This window comes from Typopeltis vanoorti, chromosome 9 (genome assembly GCF_054136105.1).
Source record: "Typopeltis vanoorti isolate ZY-2024b chromosome 9, IOZ_Tvanoo_1.0, whole genome shotgun sequence".
Classification (NCBI taxonomy): Eukaryota; Metazoa; Arthropoda; class Arachnida; order Uropygi; family Thelyphonidae; genus Typopeltis; species Typopeltis vanoorti.
The window spans coordinates 117,622,370-117,648,553 of record NC_143557.1 but is presented as its reverse complement, the minus strand read 5'-3'; the positions used below and the strand labels follow the sequence as shown (position 1 = coordinate 117,648,553).

At 35.6% G+C, this 26,184-nt stretch overlaps 1 protein-coding gene and 1 non-coding gene across 4 annotated transcripts in view; one reads left to right on the top strand and one right to left on the bottom strand.

The window, feature by feature from the left end:
• Positions 1-26,184, bottom strand: part of LOC150103458 (katanin p80 WD40 repeat-containing subunit B1-like) — a 370,687-nt gene that overhangs the window by 220,930 nt on the left and 123,573 nt on the right. The gene's annotated exons all lie outside the window — the stretch shown is intronic.
• LOC150103459 (U2 spliceosomal RNA) lies at positions 6,055-6,240 on the top strand. Its single transcript, XR_016548877.1, has one exon. It is a non-coding gene; the product is annotated as a U2 spliceosomal RNA (small nuclear RNA).

Sequence of the window (26,184 nt, the reverse complement as noted above, 5' to 3'; positions counted from 1 at the left end):
GAGAGAGAGAGAAAATACACTTGGAAATCTGTACATTCATATTCACTTAAAATTGTGAATTTTATTAAAAAATTTTTTGGCTAACTCTTTATAGTTGGGAAGATTTAATCTACTTATTTTTTCGGGTAACAAATATATGCATTTAAAGTTCGAAATCATTTAAATCTGGATTCATCCAAATAATTTTCCAATTCTATTCAGTGAACAGAAATGATTGAAAAGTATTAAACATAATACAACTAGCTGGCAAGCAGTTTCCATGGTTTCATAAACGATCCTAGACGGACAGCATTTGATCAATATAAAAATATTCCGTGAGCTGCTGCTAATTCAGGCAGTTATTTTAATTTCAAAACGTTGCAGGTTAAAAAGTAAAAAAGGTTTATATCATACAGCGTGAAAATTTAAAATCTAACTTTTAATACATTTTATTCTTTTCACATACTTCGCACATCTGTTTTATCTGAATTCTTATTCAGAGATACTTCATACTCTTCTGATAGGGAAAGCACCCCCCCCCCCCACCCTCATTTGTCGAAATCACAACTTATAAAAACAGTGTTAAAAGAAACGAAAACATTCACCCACGCAACTAATATAATTTTTTTAATGAATAAAAATAAACCTAACATTCGAAACAATTAAAATCTTATACCGCGAAATACGGAAGTCCGAAAATATGGCTGTTGAAGAAATGCTTCGGCTTCGGTTTTTAAGTACCGTCCGTGCGTAGAATTTGTTCCTTACTAATATGACGCCATCTAGAGCTGCAATAAACAACAGTCCATTTTGATGGCCTATGTATGAATTTTCAACCTGATCTTGCATTAATATAACAGCAAGAAGATCTTGAAAAACGCTGCCTTGTTTATCTCCTAAAACAATTTTCCGATGCTGATTAAGAAAAAAAAAAAAAAAAAAACATAGTGATATTATTCATATAAAAACATTTTAATGTAAGAGCCTCGAGCAGCCATTAACCCAATTAAACGATGTGTACATTTATTAATATTCCATACAATATAAACCGGTCAACAATTTGCAAAAAAAAATAAATAAATAAATAATAAATAAAAACCTTATACTTAGTTTTAAATTTAAATCTTAAACTTTTGAATTTTGAAAACGAAATCAGCACAGTGCTTCTCCCTGGGTTGCGAGTGGTTCAAATGGTCCGAGAAGGAAGAATAACCTGAGGCTTTGTATGGATAGTTATAAATTATAGCAGAACGACTAAGGGCTCACGAGGCCAACGTATTACGTGTATTAATTTTTGTTTGGAGACCACCTCTTCGCTCCAGAACAATTTAGACAACAGAATATTGTAGATCTTTTACGCATCGTCATAAAAATATCACAAACAGTAAGATCGAGCGAGGGACGGGCTATTAATATCCCAGTCAATCGAGAATGACAATTCAATGCCGCACACGAGCACCGAAATGGTCGTAAAGAGCGGATTGTAGCACTCCATCTGGGTAGAAAAACAGGCGACGGTGTTAAGGAGCGCTGTCAAATGGCTTCTAGATTAGCGCAGTCAAAAGTTTGTACGTTGATTCTCAGCATCTGTAAAACGCACCCCGAATTTTCGGATAAGAAGTCCTGCTAAACCCGTCCCATGATATATTTTTCTTTCCATCTTGAAGGAGTCTTAGATTCTGGGAACTTTCCGCGTTTACCAAACTCAACTGCATATCAAATACAAATAGTTACGATCAACGGTGCGTCGTCTGTGAACCGAATTTCAGCGAATATACATTCAGGATTCGGATTCACCAAACCTAAAATTTCATTACAGAACTTCAATATTTACTGATGCTGTTAATGCATCCAGGCATCATCTTAATTTTCCGTGAACACAACTGCACATCATTCCGCATCATCGGAAAGTGAATGTTAATTTTAAATGAGCTTTCAAAACTTTTTCTTGTTTTGGAATTAAATCTCTCTCTTTCTCAAAAACACACTCAATGGTTTCTGTTCTACCTATACAAACACAGCGCAGTACTATTTATAGATGACGATATCCGATTGAGTATATAACTTAGACGAAGCTAGGCAGTTTAATTTTTTTTTTTTCTCCCACTGCAGAACCAGTCTTATTTGAGCAAAATTTTCGTAGATCCAAAAATCAAAAGTGTTATCGATTGTTGTTTGGAATTGCGGCCAAAGCAATGCCAAAGGCTAGGAGGTCACAGTGTATTGTCTGTTAGCCGCATATTCTTCTGACCAGTTAGTCTGTTCTGATGAATGAAAAACTCTGCGGCTTTTGTAAGCCGCAGAGTTTTTCTAACTAACCATCAGTTTTGCCTAACTAACTAACTTTCAGTCGAAAAACTCTTCCTGTCCCAGACGGTATTCCAACCATTTTCCACAGAATTACGAATTTAATATAAGACTGTTGAAGTATAATATTCAGTGAGGTGTTGGTATTTCTTCTTATGAAAGAGGAAAAGCGACTACAAAATATCCCACAGAAAGTAAGACGAAAGAAAGGGCTAAACGAAGTATCTAACTCACGTAACCAGAAAGAAAAGTGAAAACAATGTTTTAAGGGTAAAAGATACATCAGTGATAGCATAGGCATAAATCGGGTACAGTACTAGCGAGGAAATTCCTCAATGACAAAGTGTGTGTGTGTGTGTGTGTGTGTGTGTGTGTGTGTGTGTGTGTGTGTGTGTGTGTGTGTGTGTGTGTGTGTGTGTGTGTGTGTGTGTGTGTGTGTGAGAGTGAGTGTGAGAGAGAGAGAGAAGCATGCAGGCAGAAAAGAAATGATACAACAAAATGGGACGACATAAATCTGAATAGTATTATAAAAGACAAACAGTGTCGAAACTAATATTCTTTCCTATATTTACTTAATGCAAGTGACAATGAACAATTTTTAATCGCAAACTTACGGGAAAAAAATTATCAAAACTCACGTCATCAAGCAAATATGTAATTGTCCTTTCAGCTGTTGGATGAGTTAAAATTGATGGGTATTAGCCACGCTATTAGGAATAAGAATAGTGGATTATTTTAGTATGCAGTAAGATGTTGGTCATCAGTAGTCTTTCTTCCAGTCATCAGTTCAACATTAAAGGGCAGCAAATTGCTAAAATTTAATACTTTGAACAGTATAAATGCAAATCAACCAACCTTATAAGATGCGCATGCCGTTTGAATATACAACTTCTACGATGGGATGGCAGGATAGCCATTTTTAATTATATTCCAGTAATACTATTTACAAACTTGTCTATAAAATAAAAATAAATCGCATGAAAAACAAGAATACCAATGATGATAGGTTTGCGAACTTTTATGGTTTTTTTTTTCTATATTTCCTGAGCTTCCACACACACACACATTTATATAAAAATATTTTATGTATATATGAAGATATAAAAAAAAAAAAAAGAGGATGCCATCTGTAAAAGTAAGTGACCTGGGGTTTTGCTAGTATCAGTGAGTAGGCGAGCCGTTAATATAAAATCACTGGCATTTCATTACCGGAAACTTCATAATAAAGGTTCGTCCACAACTTACATGCCTTTTCTAATTTTATATCTCCCGTAAAAAATAATAAAAAAACATTACTTATTTTGCTGCATCACTACAACCTGAGTATTTACATCTGGGATCTGGCTCCCACTGACGAGACTTCAAAAAAAGGTCGAAACCGGTCTGGGTAGTGACCCCCCCATAATGTATAACACCATACATGTCCTCTACGGGATGTGTTTTACATTATGGGAAATACTAAGGATAGTGATCAGAGTTTACACCACCTTTACTACGAGTTGCCCCTATCATGAAAGGTTTGCTTACGCTTGAATCCGCCGAAACTCTTATAGTTTCTCTATTCCGCTTTGAAATAATGTTGGATTCAATATCCACTTAATTTGAATAACATTTCTTATTTTACAGAAAAAGCAAACAATGATCAGCTGACAATAATAATATACGTTTCCAAATGGCACTGTACAGCGACATCGTTCATTATATCAAAACTGAACCCATTTCAGCTTCTTGCCTAAATGTTTAGGCAAGAAGCTAAATACCACATTAAGCCAGAGTGGAATGTACTACCATTTAATCGTTCTATCAATAAAAACGGTCACACTATGTTGTACATGGCTGATATTAATCTTCGCAGAGAGACAGAGCCATAATACATTTTGCCATGTGGCATACTTAAGAAACCAGATAACGAACTTACTGTTTGAACTGAATATCAACAGAATAAAATGAGCTTCATTTAACAGGATGCACAGAGTTTGCAAAGAATGAAACGAGTACATAAAGTGCACAAACATGTAAACTAAGCTGCGAACAAGCAAATGTCGCCAAGTAGAAACAGAACTATTTTAAAAATTGCTAACGATCAGATTTTTTTGAAATTTAATAACTTAAGCAATTTCTCAAATACTATGCATGTAGTCACACGCACACAATTTTAAATGTTTATCGATAACAAATAGAGATCTGTAAAAATACCAGATAGACTTAGTAGGGCAATTGCTAACCTAAGAAAAGGCTGGCTAGCCATTTTTTTTCCCATTAACCTCAATTCGGTTTCTTGTCGGCAAATTTCTTCTTAGTATTTACTTACTCAACTCAAGATTCCATCATGGAAATATTCCAACACAGATAAAACCACTGCACGTAAAGCTTAAATATATATGACAGCTGAAAATCCAAATTAAACTGTCTGTCGCGCGACTACGCTAAGAAGGATTATGAAACAAGGCAATAATCGTTACGCATGAATATGCCATATTCAGAAATACAAGCGTTTTTATATTTTAGAAACGAATCATTGTATACTTCGTTGAATCTGTGGAACATTTAAATTGTATAACCAAGTACCATAATGTTCTCGAGTATCTCGAACTCCATTTTTGTGGCGTAATTACCAGATATACAGGATTCTGAGCGAGTGAGACACACACAGAGAGAGAGACTTTAAAAATATAGTGTGACAGCACACATTTATCTGTCAGACACAGAAAAGCCATTAGGGAAACTACGATCTTTTACACAAAAATTCATGACGTGAGTGTTCTATTAGTTCTTTAGACTAAAGGTTTCAAGTGACAGCTGTGTTTTGGAACCATTCAAAAAATATCCCCCCCCCCCCCAGGATAATCCCATCTCCTATCAGTGCATGGAATTTCATGTTCAAAAGTATTTTTCATAAGGAAACTCTCGATGGTTACGCAAATCATATGCTAGATGATCTTAAAATGTTGGAAGACATGTTTAAAATTTAATGTGAACAAATGTAAGTATATCCGATTAGGTAAGAAGATAACATTACATGGATATAAGTTGAATGGACAGACTCAAGAATAAAAAGGTTAATGAATACAAAGATTTTTTAATATATATTATATATATTTTGAGTGATAAGGAATCAAGTTCAGGAATTATATTGGCAACATAACTAGAAGAGATTAAAAGAAGCCTCACTTGCAGAAGATAGGAAATAATGATATCGTTATGCAAGTATTTAGTCAGAACAACAGTGGATTACGGCTCCCAGCTTTACTTGTCAAGGTTTTTCAATGGATAACAAGAAAAAGGGGTTATTCAGAGAGGACTGAGTAAGTGTGTGTGTGTGTGTGTGTGTGTGTGTGTGTAAAAAGGAATTATATCACGATAATTAGTCAAATCGGTTGATTAGTTGTAATCTGATGAATTTTATCTAAACGAAGACGGACAAGAGATTTAATTGAAGTTTGTAAGTTAACCAGGAGTTTGCTGAATCAGGGTTTACTAGAGCAGGACTTTTCAAACTTTTCCGACCGCAACCCACAATAAAAAAACATTTTATACCAAGTGCGCGCAAACACACACATACTACACTTTGATCTTAGCCAACAGGCTCAGAAGCGATACTCTCAAGGTAGTACAATACCTGGTCAACTTCTTGCAAAAGTGGAACAAGATCCAAACATTTGCTGCCTTCCAAAAAAAAACAAAAAAAAAACATTGATATCTTAGGCCTCGACAGGGTATCAGATGTTAAGCAGATAAAATATAGTAATATTAATCCGATATTACAGTAAACTTTCATATTAAACAAAAAGACGACAAGCGATAAGTGCAGTATCTATTGTTATCAGCTTAATATCTGATACGGATCCCGAAGATATTAAATTGATTTTTGGAAGGCGAATTGCTATGAGCTTACGCCACCTTTCCCACAAGTTGCACTGTTATTGTACTACCTCTAGCGTCAGCTTTCCTTGAGGAGAATTGAAAATCACTAATAATAATTAGTATTACGTGACCGCCCCCCCAAGAACTTATTGTGAGAGGGCATCCTGCTCCACTCCACTACAGATCTCACCGTGTCCTGTAGTATTACTTAATCCTCCAACTACATACCAACTCCAAAAACTGGGCTCATCTCGGGACCTCTCACACCAAAGCGAAAATACTTCGAGACCAAAGAGTCACTTCACAAAAAACTGCCGTGACTAGGATTCGAACCGAAGTTATTGTGACCACAAAGCAATATTCTAACTACTAGACAATCACGGCGTCCGCAATACACACTACTAAATATATTGAAATAAGTTTCACAAAACAATGCGTGCACTTACTACATATAATAAAGTAAAAATAAAAACGTACCAAAATTATTATAAAACATGATATAAATGTTTTAGAATAATTTAGCATGATAAAACATTCCCGCAAGCTCTCTGGTCACGAAACTTTTATAGTTTCTGTATTCGGCTTTGAAATGATGTTGGATTTAATATCCACTTAATTTATATAATTTTGCATCGCCGAAATGAAGCCGTTTGGCTTTTTATTTTAGTAAATGATAAAACATTAACATTTCCATGACAACATAGAAAACAAAAAGAAAAGAAAAAAAAAGCTTAAACAATACAAAACCAGAAATGGGAAATATTTTATTCAATGGGAGACATAAAACATAAAATAATTCATTTTTCTCACTGCCTGGTTCTTTCGGAAGACTTGAATGAAAATGTCCCTGTACATTAATAAACATCTCCCTCCCTACTTAATAGGCACATGCTGCAGATGCAAAAAAAAAAAAAAAAAGCATTATTATATCACTAAATACAATAGAGACAATTAGTCTATGTACTATGTAGCGACAATTAGTGCAAATGAAATGGAAATGACAACTGGAATGGAAATGAAATGTATAATGAAAAACACATCCCACATATTCTATACTACTGCATACAAGCAAGCAAAACGAAGTTTTAAGGTAGCACCAAACACAGAATCAAAATAAATACGTCGTCTTAATTACTTATTTCAAATTTTCAGTTACAGAAAACTACTTGAAATAAGTCGGCCTCGTATTCATAATGCATTCACTGGATGCAAAAACCAAAATATTTATGTAAAGCAAATTTTCAAAAACAAATACACACCTAACTTGAAATCCGTATTGGAACGGATGTGGCTGAACAGTAGACTGGTTCACTGGATTGGAGATTGGTTGTCTGATAGGTATCAGCGAGTTGTCTATGGAGGAGCAATATCCCAGAAGAGGAAAGTTACTAGTGGTGTACCTCAAGGGTCTGTTTTGGGTCCATTGCTGTTTAATTTGTATGTAAATGATATCTGGAGAGGTCTGAATGGTGAAGTGCAGTTGTTTGCAGATGATGCAAAGTTGGGCAGAGCTATCAGGAGTAGTGTGGATGCTGTAGCTTTGCAAGATGACTTGAATACACTGTCTGAATGGGTAAATAAGTGGGGATGTCAATTCAATGTCTCAAAGTGTAAGGTTTTGAAATTTGGGAAGCAGAGATGGGATGTAAAGTACACAATCGGTGCGAATATCTTGGAAGAGGTAGAGGAAATGAGAGATCTGGGAGTGATTGTAGACAAGGACCTAAAATTTCGGGGACATGTTACTAAAATAGTGAAGACAATACAGCGGATAATGGGAATAATGAGGGGAACATTGACTTGTAGAAGTAAGGATGTTATGGTTCCTTTGTATAAGGCTTTGATCAGGTCACATATGGATTACTGTGCACAGATCTGGTCACCTGGTTTTCAAAAAGATGAAATTGCGTTGGAAAAAGTTCAGAGGCGATTGACTAAGGTGGTTTCTGGTCTCTGGAATGTAGAGTATGAAGACAGATTGACAAAATGCAATTTGCAGAAATTGGTGGATAGAAGGAGGAGGGGGGATATGATTGAGACATATAAGCTGTTGAGTGGTTATTACCAGATTAACGTCGGGGAGGTTTTGCACAGAATGGGTGAGGATAGCAGGAGAACAAGAGGTCATTTCTGGAAGCTGTATAAGGAGGGTGTGAGCAAGGGAGTGAGGAGCAGGTTTTTTGCATGGAGAGTGGTGAGTGATTGGAATGCTTTGCCCGAGAGTGTGGTGTGTGCAGAGACAGTGAATATATTTAAGGCACAGTATGATAAACTGTGTGTATAACAGTGGACCTCCCACGATGAGTCTTTGACTCCATGGAGGTTTTTATAATAATAATAATAATAATAATAATAATATTTGAGATTTTCTGCATCATTAATATCAATAATAATTCTGTATCATTGTATCACTTCACCAATACTAATATTACAAATACAATTTAATCGAACACATTCAAAACACGAGTATGCCATATATATTTAAAACTACGTAAAAATGAGTTCCGCTCGACGCGGAAGGGATACAACATACTGTCAAGCGAGTTTCTGCTTGAAGCTAAACACGTGATGTGACAGCGCCCGGAATGAATATTGAATCTAAGAAACTTGGGAGATCCACTAATGTTTTTTAAATGCATCGGAAAAAATAATGAAGAAAATTAAAAAAAAAAAAAAACGAGAGAATGAATGATAAAATTAACCTGTTGTTTTTCCTCCTGCAGCATTTCGAGTTAGTTGTTTCTCTGGTGCTGTGGTTTACCGCTGACAAACAACCCGACCCTGAATATATTTGGTAGCAGTTACGTGTTCAGTCTGGCATAAATCGTATAAATTTATACCAGGGTTAACTCCACGGTTCGTGAAGTTAATACCGTTGACTCCGTAGATAAACATGTCTCCTGGTGGATTTCAGAAAACAGACTTAAATGCTTCATTTCGGCATCGAAATTTATCTTCAAAAATGATAATAAATATTCATTATTGTTTTATTAGCAAACGACAAAAAAAAGCACTAATAAAAGGCGTTTATACGGCTCATGTGCAGAGTTCGTAGTTTTAAATAGCGAAATGCTCAAAATTCCCATGTCGAATAAACTCTGGTCACTTTGCCTCTGAAACCTTCAGGAAAAATTCAAACCGTTTCCCCACTTGCTATTGGATAATGTGAGGTATTCGTTATCATTTACAGAAGTTTTCGATGCCAGGTTTATCCGTCTCAGGTCCTATTCATAGTTATCATTTTTAAATATACTTCTACTGAGGTTCGCACCGATCGCGACATCGCCGCTATTGTTTTCTAACCATGTTCCAATTAATGACAACGACAATAAAAGTCAAGATCCGTTAATGTGAATAAGAACACCAAAGTTCTGTTATTACAACGTAAAAAGTTTTCTCACGCATTTATTATTAAGAGTCTGGACAATTAGACTGTAACATGCATTTGTAATAAAACTGATAAATGATTATTACAAAAAAAAAAAAAAAGTTAACGGATAAAAATACATTTAACCCACAGAAGCGAACAAATTAACCCGAACTCGCATTTTAATTTCCCAAGAAAATAAGTACAAAAATTAAACTCCAACTTTACCTAATAATTTATATGTGCTCCTCTGTTCCTAGGACTCTACCAACGTAGAACATTTTTCTTACTTCTGCATTTCGAAGTCATACTTTTATAATGGATTCTATTAAGTTATCCTTTGTATCACAATTCAATTCTTCAAATCTCTTTTTTTTTCATAATGGCCTACAAATTTTCTATCGGGTTAATGTTACAGGAGAGTTACCTGGCCACTGACGCAATTGGATGTTGCGATTTTTGAGGAACTCTCACTTTTCTGAAGTGTAGCATGAAGAGAGATCCTGTTGGAAGATGCGTTCTTTGTTTTTCTGGATCTGTGCGACCACTCTTTTCTCTGATATTTGTATGTATTGGTCACTTTTCATCATACCGTCAATCAACAGGCAAGTGATCCTTGGAGTGTCATGTGTAAAACAATCCCAGAACATCTTTTATGCTGGGTGTATAGAAGCTTGTTGAAGGTGAGCGAGAGAATCTTCTCAGTCGCTGATTTGAGAACATGGGGTACTCGCTCTCATTTGAGAATATGACCTTCTTCCACTTCTCAACAGTCCAATCTTTTATACTTTTGTCTACTGGAGCCTCTTTTTCTGAATAGCTTTCATCAACAGTTGTTTCTTTTTTGGTCTTGGGCAGTCCTCCCTGCTTCCAACAATCTTCGACGGACAGACAAACACACCAGCTGCCAAGATAAGTCTACAGACAATCGTGGATTCATTTTGCTTTCCCTAACTACGATCTTGAGTAAGTGTAGTTTTCTTTTTTCGCCCACATTTTCCTTTTTCTGTCAGAAGAAAAGGTACCTGTCTCCTTAAACCGCTTTAAAATCGGATTACCAGTATCCAAACCAACACCACACTCATTGGCGATTTGTGTTTGAGTCACGGATGTGTGTTGAGAAAGAGTACATAATTTCGAATGCTTTCTTGGAAATGTATCCATAGCTACATAAAATGAATAAAACACTACGAATGTCAACTTGTTTATACTATTAAAAACGCACAACACTATTAATTAATAAACATTAAAAAACAGTTAATACGCAGCACTCAACCAAATTACTGTGAACTAAAACAAAAACCAAACGAAACCAAAAACTTTATACGAAATTTCGGCTTGTTCGTTATTATATATATATATATATATATATATATATATATATATATATGCCAAAGTTCTTCGCACATCATTCTTCCAAGAAAATCGGAGATGTCAAAACTTTAACAGAGCACATAACGTTTGTCTTCTCCATCTTTAATAGCAAGAGGTTCCATTAATGCATCGAATGTCAGAAGCTCTTGCTATAAAGATGGAGAAGACAAATGCTATGTGCTCTATTAAAGTTTTGACATTTCCGAATTTCGTGGAGGACTGATGCGCGAGGAACTTTTGGCATCCGTTGAATAAGACAAAAATATTAGACTTTTTACAAGTTTACACCCGTTATCGCAGTGCAACGCAGAGTTCTGATCCCATACATTTCCGTCATTTCTGAATCTATCCGCCGATTCTGGAAATTTCACCTGATATCCACGTACTTTCCAATTAACAAAATTTCTGATCTCTTGTCAACTACAAAATAACAAACTTTCGTCTCTATGTCTAGCTGGTGTTTGCCAGATTCCTATAGTGAGTGTAATTTCACATTTTTTGAACAGACTGGTAAGTCTGTGAGGGGGGGGGGGAATTATTGAACATCATTACTACATTAACTGCAACACATCAGCAGGAATAATGATCGAATCAACTAAGTCAATGGAGGCCAGTGTATTAAATCTGTAAACTGCGTGTGGTTCTAGCCGATTTGCCTGTCTTCTGGTAGTGAGGGTTTTCTTCTACTTTCCTGGAAGAAAATTCTATCACTTACGTATGAGTTCGATTAATTCGTCTTAAATCGAAAAGCCATTTGCGTTCCGGACAGGATTCGCATCCAGATCTCCCGTGGAGAGACAGTTCATACCTATTACCATAAATTCGCATCATACGCAGAGAAGGTTTGCAGAAAGGAAAAACAAGGACTGATTTTTATGTCTTTCCATATTTTCCACTCCTCACTTCCATATTTAGGCGGCAGGTGACTGATTGCCCAGTGTAAAACTACCACTCTGATTACTGGAGCTCCCCCCCCCCTAAAAAAAAGCACCATGTTTCGTCTCTAGTACAGACTTGCAGAGTTATTATATACTCTTTAGTCTGCCCATGGTACTAATGTATGAGAGTACAACTGAACATGGAATTAACATAAAAAAATACAAATAAACTATTGCAGAAACCAGGCGGTCATCCCTGTTTCTAAAGCTATGGAAAGCAAACAGCTGAAGGATGGTTACTTCCAAGATATAATTAATATTTCAACGAAATCACATTATTCAGAAATGAATTTCGCATTTGTTTACTTTTAAAATTTAGGAAATAAATTTTAAAAACACGATAAACAAACGTTGGAGAACATTTAAAAAATTGCGCAGATAGTTTGTTTGTAATGACAAGCCAATGACAGGAGGTATCGTGAATTATTTTCATGCAATACTCTTTCTCAACGTCAAACGTACGTTAAAACCATGTGTTAATATTGAGAAAGAAATTTTCTTCGTATCTATAATTTCTTAACTTTTTCCCCCCATATCCAGTGCTTATTCTGATAACTAATTACTAGTGATGATGAAACGAATACCTCGTTTGTGATACTGCTGCGTCAGCAACACAGGCGGTAAAATAATCCTCCTTCCTCTTGCTACGAAGAGTTAACATGTTATCGTCCATTTCCTCATATCGTCCATAATGGACGATATGAGGAAATTACACGTCTTCAGGCAACTGAAATTGGTGACAATTCACCTGCAAAGGTATGAGAAAGCCGCGGTAGGCAAAGAACAGAGTGGGTTACATGTAATTGAGAAGTAAGAATTTCCCCAAAACACGAACTCCGTTGAGGTTCGGTAATTTCCATACTAATGTCAGCCAATTTAGTTTAATCGTGTTTTGGCTTCGTCAAATTTCCTTTCCAAAAAATTTCTGAAACCAACTTTCGCTAGAAAAACGATGACAATGCTCTCCAGAGAATACAATCGATGTTCCGTGTTAAACTTACAGCACGTTCTTGAATGGTGTCTACAGGAAATTACACTGTATCGATCACTCCGCGATCGGATATTTCTTGCACGATTCTACAACTGGCAGGATGTTCAGTAATCGGAAACGTCGTTGAATTTTTACCATGTAAAAATAATAAATATTGACTGTCGGTCATCTAGTTAGGAGAAAGGCATCACAGGCATTAGTTTAAAATATTCATAAGTTAAATCACAAGTAACACTCCCTCTTGCACACAGAATAATAATAAAAAAGAAGTATACAATGTATGCCATTGTGATCATAATTGCAATTGTATGCAATTATGATCTTGCAGTTTTTTAATTATTATTTTCATCGTCGCATGTTATGAAAATTGAATTTATGTTGTAGAGCGGAGTGCAGGAAATAGTTCGTGTTATCATTACTGTATGTGATTGAAATTCTAAAGATCAACAGAAACAACTGCTTGTTTCGCTAACAATTCTGTAAAAAAAAAAAAAACTTTGGGTAAAAACTATTTTACATATTATTATTACATGACACCTACATGAGTCCGCGGACTCATCGGGAGAGGACACTCCACACTACACTACACCAACTACACATTACTCTGCTACCACCATGAGACCGGTCAACTTACCTTTAACTGAAAAGTATATACAAATATTCCTCTCATCATGACGAGAAGTGAACTTGTCTTTTCTATTCGAAGAAGGCATGCCCCGTGGTTTTTCCAAGTGAGCTACTGAGGTACGTTTAGCCACACCCAATTCTTGGATATGGAGTATTGCAATATCAAAATAGGATTCATCAGCAGATTGTTTGAAATACAACAGCAGGTAATGTTTCATTCGTATCTCTTCCATCCCGACCACAAAAAACAGGAATATTCAATGTCTTCTCCCCTTCACCTACCACGGGAAAACGCCTAAACAAGTCCTTTTCTTGTCTTCTACACGGAGAATAATCATTTTCATAACTGCTTGCTACAATGAGAATTTATTCCACGTGTTACAGACACAGTTATGGAAATGATTTGTTGGCCCGTTTTTCACACGTGAAAAACGCATTTACTATGACTCGTTTTATGCTTCTAGCTTCAATAGCAGAATATCCTGCAAGCTGAAGATGCTTATTCCAGTTTTTTCTTCCGGAAATCCACTACACAAACTCTGTAGAGATAACCCCACAATTTTTACTATATTTAATGGATGTGTCGCACTGAGCTGTTCTAAAGATAATTTTTGAACATACTTGTGTGTGAGGAGAAGTATGCAGCTGTCCAAAATGCAACAAACACAGTCCTCTATAAAAGTTCAAGGAAATTTAGTTCCACGGGGAAGGGGGGGTGACTAACGACATAATGCTTCAATAAAACTCTTCTGAAGCGTCTTGGGTACGTGACTATACACTGTAAATTAAACCAAATATCATATATGGGACTTCAGTGAGCTTGATGTGACAAAAATTAAAGGTTTGCGTGTGTGAGGGGTATGAGAACTCAACCTTTGCTTGAGGCCAACTACTCCGCTACCCAAGTCACTCAAGCCAACTTTCTCCATACGTTCTCAAGTATGGAGAAAGTTGGCCCATCGAATCCTTAATCTAATACTGACAGGTATATGCTACAGTTAAAGCTAAAGAAAAGGGATAATTATTTACTGTAGTTTGAATGTTTTTAAATTTCAAACAATAAAATAACAACAAAAGCATGATAATACGGAAAAACGTCATTAATTTCGTGTGATGATTTGCTACCTAATCATTTCCTGAAACCGACCAACCAAACATCGACCCATTGAAACTAAATGAACCATTCAAATTATCAGCTTTGTATACACAAAGCAGATAATTTGTTTCACAAATTATCTGTCCTTAGTTTCGATACCGAAGCAGTTTATTAACATATTATGCACTTTGCCCTAATACTAATTTAACATGCAATCACACAAAGAGATAAACTGGTCTAGTAAACACCTATTCAATTGAGATTAATTTATCAGTTACAATCACACTTCTGAAATGCGATGCTAATTACTTTGCAATTCATCTCATTAGTCCATTTAACGAACCTTGAGACAAACTTCTTTTCAGCCCTCCATATAGAACATGCCGACATACTTTTCTTTGCTGGCCATATAAGGCTCACACAACATGCCTTTGAACCCCGGGCTATTAAATAATGAGACGATTCCAATAGCTGTCTTTTTAAGGTCTGGTATCCCGAAGTTGTTGTCCGGAGAGAGAGAGAAAGCTTTTGCACGAGCGGAAAACATACTTTCCAAGGGTATAACGTTGGCCTAGTTTTTCCTGTACAGGTACGGCTCACGTCAGAAGGGCGTCACTCCCAAGGAAAGTAAGTCGTCTTTAAATTGGACTTTTACTGATAGCAATGATACATCATTGCCACATTTTTCCCGACAGCGAGTGATATTACGGAAAACACACGAATTTCTTAGATCAATTAAATAACAATTATGAATATAAACAACTATGATGACATTTAATATCATTTTTATAATCCGTTGATTAATTCTTTTCTGATGAAATGATCGAGGTCGTTGTCTGGGAAGTGAGTCGCAAAATTGTAAGTGAAATAAAAGCAAGAACAAATACAAACTGTTTGAAATTTCCAACATACAGTGTTTTAAGCAAGTATGGGTAAAGCGGGAAGAAATCGCTTAAAAAAAAAATCGAGCTTGTTTAAGCAATATCTGCTGTCTGATGGTCGACTCAAACTTTCGGCAAAATGATTGTAACAGATAGTGTGGCTGTCTGCTACAGTCCACCAGTGATGAACTGAAAGTGCGATAAACGTCTTCCAATGGAACCCAACAAATGGAAGATAAGTCATCAACTAAGTCTGGAGGGTGGATATACATCTAATCTGATTCACACTCTATAAACAGCAGAAGTAAAGTCCACCAAAGAACAAAAACACCGGCACCATTAAGAACTCATAAAGGTGTCATTGAAAATGTGATGCTTTTATGCTGTCAAATTGCATTAAATGCAACATGGACCACGTCAACAAACTGGAACTATCACCCAGTGAACGGCGCCATCAAGAGTCTCTTTTGCAAGAACTAATGGACGATGCTGATAATTTTTTATGACCGTGTGTTCTTCTTCGGCATGATGTTCCGCAAAATGCGACTGTCAATGCACAACTACCGCAAGTTCTATCAGTATCCTCTGTAATCCCAAATTATATCGTCAAAGTGCGTTACGAGTGTCTTTTGTCAAGTATGTGTGTGCGTTTCTTCTCGCAATAAGACAAACCGCACAGGCTTGTCATTCTATTTTCGCGAGAAGAAAAAAACAGAGTTTAGGAGAGGAAAACCACTGTTTCCGTCCCATTGTATAAATTTGTTGAAAGGGCCTAGAAAATATAGCTGAAGTCCTTGACCGGATTTGAATTATATCTTTTCAGCCAAACGCATAACGTTCTTCAAATTGTATAAGTGTGCAGTAAAACGTGAGTTCGGCTAGATTACAGTACTTCAAATTAATCATCGTGATGGCTAAGAACGTCACATATCGGTGGTGCATCATGCTGATTACAAGTTTACTCAGATCGCGTGTTTTTTTTTTCCCACCCTCCCTAAAGTACTTCGAAGGTTAATTCCACTCATCATATTCTCTGTTTACCAATTTTGTCTGTTTCACTTTCGGCTATTGAATATACTGTACATATAAGTTTTAGCAAATTTCTATATTATATACTATAAGATTTCGCTAACTTTGAATTGCTTGAAAAGGCACAATCTTATTCTACTCAAACCTAAGAGAGCGAGGACGATAAAATAAGAAACAATGGTTTCTTCATGTGTGGCTGTATCGTCAACCGCGAGCCATGATTTGTCCCCAGGGGATTTCATATAACTACTATTTATCGTATTTCGACATGGTTTTATGATTATATTCTATACTGAATGACAACTGTTATACCCATCATCCATTTTTATGTTTCGGCCTGCTACGGCCAAGAAACGATTCTGAAAAACCGAATTTTTAATAGGACAGGATGGTTAATCCCATTTCCAATATTTGTTACACTAGCGTGTGTTCACTGGTTTGCCTGTTTTGTAGGGGGGGGGGGAATTACTGGACCTAAGACCTTCTAACTTAGCCTCGACTAAGAAAAATGTGATAAATTTCTTCTCGTTACATCAAATGAGATTTGAACAGGGGTCTCTTTCCAGAGTGATAGAGACCCCGCTCAGCTGCAGCGCCTCACGACTCATTTAATATATGACGGCATGGACTGAGTAGGTAGAGTTTCCACTCTTCAACCAACAGGCTACGGTTGCAATCAAATTGCAACATGCGAATATCTTTGGATAGTTGTTTTTCGTCGTCCGGCGTGGAACAACCACACTAGTCAATGGAAGAATGGCTTTGAAGTTCCAATTTGGTCTCGTGTAATCTGAAATCAACCGGGGGAGTGAGTTTCCAGATTATTAAGCTCGTAAGATACGATGCTATAGGTTTACAATAATACAATGGTGGAATTCACATAAAATATTTAACATTCACACCTGACACTTTTCCTTTTCCAAAGAGAATAAGCAACCTCTTTTATTCCTTAACTGTTTTGGAAATTGGTGGACAGTCACTATTCTTCGTCAACATCAGTGGTGAGGTCGCCTCTACTGGCGGTTTATAGAATAATGGATGACAAAACCACGGCAAAATGCGATCACATAGTGTCGTGTTCCTAACCGGTATTATTGTCTAAAATAGTTCACGGTTGATTCTTTTTCTTAGATGTGGGATTAAAAACCGGAGGGGGGGGGCGTACTCGCCTAAAATCAGTTGGGAAAAAAATATTCCACATGGTCAGTAATTGCAATCGAACCTGTTAAGTCTATTTTTCTTCTCCCAGTCCAACATCATGGAAGGTACCATTAAAACAAACGTTGTCTTTTTTTATGCAGAGTTAAAAAAACAAAACAACTTTTTTTAATGGTATCTTTTAAAGCATTTCCACTTCTCAATTTATTAACTCACTGAACTATCCGAATTTAACCACTTCCGCTATTACTTGAGATAGTTATCCGACTCGTATATGACGTTTAACTGCATTAATCGAAACATGTCTTTTGAACTATCTATAAAGTTTCACCTTAATACTTCAATAATATTTAATAATACAATTCAGTCTATTGTATTTACTGTTTAAATTGCATCAACGGCTTTTTTGAATTTTTATATGATCCATTACAAAAATTCCTCTTAATATGATTTTTAAAAAAATCGGATGGTGATATAGTAAAAATAAATGCTCAAAAGAGATTATTCAGGAAAGAAATATTTTGAAAAAAAATCATGCATCGGATATATTTAGTGGAGAGTACGTGTAAATAAATATTTCGTAACGTTTTCAATAAGTAACTCATGTATTTAGAGCCGGCTTGTCCAACCCGCGGCCGCAGGACGGCTATGAATGCAGCCCAACAAAAAATCGTAAACTTACAAACTTTATGAGATTGCGAAAATACCATTAATAATACTACAAATATAATTTTAACATGCTATTAATTTATAAGCGATGAACTTTTGAATTTAACCCATGCGAGTAGTTACTTCTCGACATAATAAATGGTGCGCTATCGCTCTTGCTTCCTACTTTTACCACGCAATAGATGTCTCTCTATGTGCACCATGGGTGCGCTGGTACGGCTTTCAATGTGCACTTGTAAACAGTCGAGTTGACACCGAAGAAAGGTGCAGACGTTACGTGTGTTTGTGGCGATTTGGCGAGTAATTTTTTTAGGTGAATATTTGGCGATTATTAAATCTTGCTTGCTAATTTTCATCTATTTTTTTTTTAATTCCAGCATGGCTTCCACAGAGTCTCCAAAGAAAATCGAACCAAAAAAAAAAAAAGAAAAAGAAAAAAGAAAAATTATAGAAGAAGGAAGATTGTTCAACGAAAAGTGGACAGATGACTACTTTTTTGTCGAGGTAAATACTAAGGCAATCTGCTTAATTTGGAATTTGTGCCAATTTTCAAAGAATACAATTTGAAAAGGCATTACACGCAAAAACATGCTGCGAAATTTAGTGCGTATCAAGGAATGTGTCATAAAGACAAAATAGCGGAACTGAAAAAAGTCTATCATCTCAACAAAGTTTTTTTTAAAAAATAACAACTGAAACGGATTCTATTGTAAAAGCTAGTTATGTGGTTGCAAACCTGATAGCAAAAAAATCAAAACCGTATGCCGATGGTGAGTTTATTAAGCAATGCATGGAAAGCGTGGCAGATATAATTTGCCCTGATAAAAAAGGGGATTTTTCTAAAATCAGTTTGTCTCACCAGACTATAGCCAGGCGAATTGATGAAATAAGAAAATTTATCGAAAAAGGTTTGGAGAGTAGAGCTGCTAATTTTAAAAATTTTATGCTTTGGCGATAGACGAAGGTACTGATGCTACTAATACAGCTCAATTGGCAATTTTTATCAGAGGTATTGATGACGAATATAATATCACTGAAGAAATGGCTTCTTTACTGCCATTAAAAGACAACTAAATCAAGAGATTTATACGAAGCAGCGAAAAATACGTTAAAGTGATTTTCTTTGTCCATTGTGCACATAACTGGTATAGCTACTGATGGTGTCCCGGCGATGATAGGTAAAAGAGATAGACTTGTAAAATTAATAGAAGACGATGAATTGCCTCCCAAAATTTACGTATGATGAAATATCACTGCATAGTACACCAATAAAATTTATGCGCAAAAGCTTTAAAGATGGATAACGTCATGCAGATTGTCGTCAAGGCTGTAAATTTCATAAGGGCCAAGGGATTGAATCATCGCCAATTCCAAGAATCCCTTAAATTTATGGATGCTGACTATGGGGACATCATTTACTTTTCGGAAGTAAGATGGTTAAGTTTAGGTAAACTGTTGAAAAGATTTTATGATTTACGAAATGAAATCAAGTCGTTAGTGGAATCAAAAACAAAATTTGTGCCAGAACTTGACTTGACTGGCTCACAGATTTGGCATTATTAGTAGACTTGACCGCTCATTTAAATGAGTTAAACATGCGTCAAGGTGAAAACCAACTGATCAATACAATGTTTCAAAATAACAGCGTTCGAAATGAAACTGAAACTATGATTATCTCAAATTAAGGCAAACAATTTTATGCATTTAGACACGTTGGCTAAACACGGTCCTGTGAACAACGAAAAATATACAGCCTTGCTTTTCGATTTGATACAGGAATTTGAGAACAGGTTTCAAGATTTGCGGAAAAATCATCAATCTTTTGGTATATTTGCCACTCCATTTTCAGTCGACAAACATATTACCTGCCAATTTTCAAATGGAATGCCTAGAGCTACAATCTGACATTCAACTTAAAGAAAAATTTGACTATGTTTCTTTACTGGACTTCTATAAGATATATCTTCCCAAGAAAAATATCCCTTGCTTCACAATCATGCCTTATTCATGTCATCGCTATTTGGAAGCACCTGCATTTGTGAGCAGCTAGTTTCAAGGATGAAGCACACGAAGAATAAAACTAGAACCAAAATATCTGATGAGCACCTTGAGAACTCACTGAGAATTGCAACTACTTCCGTCGAACCAAATATCGAAGCATTAGTGTCTCAAAAACAATGTCAAACATCTCACTAATTTCATGTTGCTGTCTTGTCTTTTACTTTTATAATAAAAAAAAATCATGAATTAATGAAGTTTAAATTACTTAAATATGTTAACTATATATTCTACGTTTTTTTGCTCATCGGCTATCGTTAGTGTTAGTGTATTTTATGTGTGGCTCAAAACAACTCGTCTTCTTCCAATGTGGCCCAGGAAAGCTAAAAGGTTGGAGACCCCTGATTTAGAGCATACTTTCAAATAAGACGCTTACGTGTAGAGCGGACCGATATGATGCACTTGTATTGAAAGTGTAAAGTATTTCGTCATTTTTTGTATTTGTGTGCGTGCTAAAAAGTAAATCGACTAAATTGACAAATCTGTTGCTATGCAAAACAAAATCGACATTTACTGTATCCGAAATGAACGCTCAAAGATCATAGGCATTTATCTATGTTGAAATACTTCATAAAATTAGCTTTTTATTTGAATGAATTCCAATTATTACCCCATGTAGAACGCAAAACTTTTTTTTTGCCTTTAAACATACTGATATCGGTATTACCATAAATACCAATATAAAAATTTCAGCATAATGCTGAATTAAATCTTGTGCAGAAAACAGAGTTGAGAAATCACGATATATAAATATATATATATATATATATTTATTTATTTTTTTTTTGCAAAAAATTCGCTATATAGGCGAGGATTTCCCAATTTTCCTCTGACAGATTGGCAACGACATGGGCCGTAACTAACGATGAAGACCTTTAGGTGGAAAGACTTGGTTCCGAATCTCGTCCAAGACGGAAGATAAATAACGACAAAAAGAAACTAGCCAGAGCAACAAGTGCAATTAACAGACATAAAATACTAATCTCAATCTAGTTGCTTCGGGATAATTCAAAACAACCTTAATTAGAGATCGAACAAAAAAATAAAAATAAATAAATAAAATAAATAAGCTGGGGAAGGGGAATACAGTGATCTGAGCTCCATTTATGACAAAAGGCAACTGGAATAACCAAGAAAAGTAAATCAAATGATACCGAGTTTTCCATTTTGCTAATCGCAATCAACCGATCATTTTTACTGAATCAATTTTGATACTTTCAAAAAAATTATCGAAAAAAATTTAAATACTACACTCTGATTTGCTGAGGTGGTATTAATAAAATATATCTCACAATTCCCTCTAAATCTAATGCAAAAGGTCACTTTCTTTTAATTTTGGGTGAACTGTCCAGAAATTCAAAAAAGTTTAGGAGTCGAGTCTAAGAAGGTCAAAACAGTTATGTCACCAGTACAAGCAAACAAGACTGCTGCAAATTCCTTCCACCAAACCGAGTAATCTTGAAAAATAATAGACAAATGGAGCAGTCGCAAATAAAAGTAAAAACAATAACGAGAAAAAGTCATTTATTGAAATATGCACAAACAATTAGACAAATCAGTAAGAATACACAAATGAGAGGGTAAAAAAAATCAAGAAAATGCAATATGATTGGTGCAGAATTAACAAAAGATCGTGCGACTCAACGACAAAGACAAGCCGACGATTGCTGAGCTGAAATACTGATTATCTTCAACTGAATTCTAAAATTATATGAAACTGTCATAACAACATTCACTATATATTTGTTAAAGTTTTAAACATTTTTCGTGTGCGAGGTATATGTGAAACTTTTTTTAATTTCTTTTTTTCGTAAAGTAAAATCAGGGGGTGCGAGATATATTCGAGTAAATAAAGTATTTCGACACACAAAGCCGAAATTCATCTTTTCCAGTTACCTCTGCCTTTTGCAACCACACCTTCCCAATCAGCCATCTTTCTTTTCCCGTCATTCTTTGTCAAATAATTTAGGCCTTTCCCGTTTCCTTTCCTGGAGCCATGTAAAAGCTATCATTGGAATCTTCTCTGGATATTCTCAATCAGTACATCTAATCCATTTCAGAATCTTTTTATTTCACTGGGAGCACTTTTTTTTTTTGCTTTCCCATATATGTTCAATTTTTTTTTGTATATTATACTCATCTATTATACGTTGTGACCAAAATATTAAAAATATTTTAGGCAACACTTTGAAAACTGACTTGCTGTTTGTCAATTTCCATGTCTCTGATCCATATAATAACCAAGACTTCACACTGCTACTGAAGATCTTTATTTCAGTTATAGTATTTTAGATGATTCCCATATACGTGGGCTGTTCAATAAGTAATAAGACTAATTTTACTGTGGAATAAAGAAATGCTGCTGTCTGTATTAACAAAAGAGGTTGATAGATGGCGTATACGGGCTGATGTGCCAGTGTCACGTGACTAAACGTAAGCTTGTTTCGGAGCGCCTACGAGGCACGACCAGTCTTCGAAATGGAAGCGTCCTTGGAACAGCGTTATGCGATTAAATTTTGTGTGCGTTTGCAAAAATCGGCATCGGACACTTTTAACATGATACACGAAGCTTTCCACGATGAAGCAATGTCGAGGGCAAGTGTTTTTCGCTGGCATAAAACTTTTAAGGAAGGAAGGCAAAATGTGGAAGATCTTGAACGTGAGGGAAGACCTTCAACGTCCATCACAGAGACAATGATCAATACAGAGCGATTATCATCAAGCACGTCAAAAGGAAGTGTCCATTGCTGAAGAATGGCTTCTTATTGCACCACGATAATGCAAGGCCACATATTGCTGGTTGTGTAGTGGACGTTTTGCAGAGGAATAACACAGATATCCTACCACACCATCCATACAGTCCTGATCTCGCACCGTGCGATTTCTGGCTGTTTCCTCAGCTCAAGAAACCACTAAGAGGCCGCCATTTCGAAAGCAACAAAGCATGTGTAAAAGCTGCGGAGGCGGTTTTGAAAGAACTCTCAAAAAACGGACTTTCACATGTGTTTAAGAAGTGGACGCAACGTTGAGACAAATGCATCGCGTCTCACGGTAGTTTTTTTTTTCGAAAAAGACCATGTAAGTGATGACGATTAAAGGTAATCTGTTTTCTGTATAAATATAGTCTTATTACTCATTGAACAGCCTACGTATTACTCAATCTTCTGAAGATAGTACTTGTTGTCAATCTTTGTGTTATATACTTGTTGGTTCTCCCTTCAGTACAAACATTAGCTCTCGAGTATGTAAAATGTTTCACTTCTACTACATACTGATTAACTTTAATTTCTTTCTGGCATTTGTTGTTCAATTTAAGAACTTGTGTTTTATTCACATTTATTTTATGTTCAACTTTTCAGCTGTTATACAATGCTGAAAGTTGTTTTGGTGACATCAAAACTATCATTTGAATAATCTAGATCTTCCAGTTGTGATATAGGATTCCATTTGACTCTTCTCTTTCCTGTAACTTTTTTTTTTTTCCATAATCCAATCAGTGACTTAAAACAGGACTGTCCAACCTTAGGTAATCCGAGGGCCGCACCACAATGCGTATCTAGTAATTTGGTGTGCAGCAGCCACACAACCTCGATACCTGAACAAACGAACAACACTAATTGGGCACTACTCGCCGCTCACGTTCCACGTGAGCACCCGGAGCGTGCGTGTTGGAACAAAACAGTGTAAGAACGCTTCTTTGACATATCTAATATTTGAAAAACACGTGGGTTTTTCAAATATTAATTCACTGTGAAGAAGAAATCGACCATTGGTTGATTTCTTCTTCACATTGAATCAAATTAACTATGTCACACACACACAATTTCTCGTTCATCGCGGGCGAATGAATAAAACATTTTAAACATCAGGATATCGGCGGAATCCCTATTAGCTCAACAATATCCAAAATCAAGCTGTTTGTTATGCTAAGTCATCAAAGTAATTCAGGTAAACGAAAATTTCAGCATCATTTCAGAATGACGACAGATACTGAATATTTTTAACTCAGCAGAAGATGCTCATGCTATAATACACTAATCGGAAAATGAGATTCAGAAACGGATTACTTTTTTAAAAAAAAATTATCGCGTGATTAAAATTTCGGTCGCGTTTCTCAGATACAATACTTTCTTCCATTTCTACAGGAAATGTGGTCTAAAAAATGCACTAAAATAAATGTTCATTATCTCTTGATACGTATGCAAAAGCTATTATTTTCATCTGAACGTCATCAAATAAATGTACGTATATTGCATTCCTCTCCTTGATCATATGGTAGTCGATCTGACAGTTACGTTTGATAAGTGGTGACAAAACGATTCTAAATGATGATAATAATCTCTTCCTAGCTTGATGGAATTTAATGTAGTTTGGTATTTAAAATCATTATTAAAGTTTGACGAATGGCTTCAACTAAATCATTTTAAGGGCAAAATTAGGCCAAAACGTGCCCAAAGCAACTCGCATTCAACTGCTGGATAATCAACGGTATCACTATACAGCACGCACCTTTTTTTTTAACTGCCTACAAGCATTTCCTTACTTGTTAAAACACGGCATTCATTTAATGGTCCTCGATTGTCCCGATTAGTGCAAAAAATTCAAACCGCGATGAATCGATAGTCTAAAAAGCGGAGATTCCTGAGGACACCAATTAATAAACACTAAAACTCTAGAACAGAACAGAACTTAATTCAAAATTTTTTAATTTGTGAATGTGCGGTTGTTATTTTTTTAAATATTGTGTTATGTTTTTCGGGCTCACTGCTTGTTTTTGTTTTAAAAATATCCCAAACGAGTTCAGCTAGATTTAAGCAATACCTACTTGATTATGGTATATAAAAACATGTTCTTCCATCAACAATCACACTATAAGAAGGAAATAAATAAGAGACAAAAAAAAATTGTTAATATCTTTTCCTCGAGAGTCCTTGTTTTCAGGAAGATGTGTTCCACAAGATTAAAATAAATAAATAAGAGAAAAAATAATTACGAAGTGTGCGTGACGAAAAGTAACTATTTTGTTTACTATCTCCTGTAACCTAACTTTAATAAATAGAATCAATATTATTAATCAACAAATAATTTACATAAAAATATAAAATATTTCTATGGCATTTTTTCCACTAGTTTATATAAGCAGGAAATAATACAGGAAATACCAAAGTCGATGTTTAATTTCCGTGTCGCTTTTCAAAAAAAAAAAAAAAAAGCGTGTTTCATGCGATAAGCTTTAGTTGTTAACATCGATAGATGATAAACATGGCAAACGCAATGGCGTGTTAATAGAAATGTCCTAAAAATTATGCAGATATATGCATAAGACTGTGAGGAGCGGTCTTATTATACTGCACTTCATGAACTCAAAATGTACGCTGCTGTAACACAAAGAACACTTTCTTCTGCGTTTATGAGGCGTTAAACTACGGACATTTAATTCTCAATAATGTTTTTTTTTTTTTTTTGTTTTAATCCTACAGTAGCTCAAGGATGATAGCATAAACATTCTCTTTAATGTCTGCTTTCTTCCGCCAAAGAAAAACTGGTGTCAAAGATCAAGAAATCCAGATGGTTTGACAAAAAAAAACTTCCATGTTTGTTCTGCAGCGCCACTGAAGACAAAAAATTTTCTAGCATTTAAAATTTGCTTCAAGAGAAATTCACTGAATTGCTTCTCGGGTTGTTGTTACGCGTGTCCATTAATCCTTGAATAAAATTGGGATGGGAGGAGTTTAAATAAGTTTGCATTTTCAAACAGAAAAATAATTAAAGGTTACAGGCTGCAATTACAGAGAGAAGAATGGAAACACAGCTAAGCGAACCTCTGAAAGTAGGGCAGAGGGTGT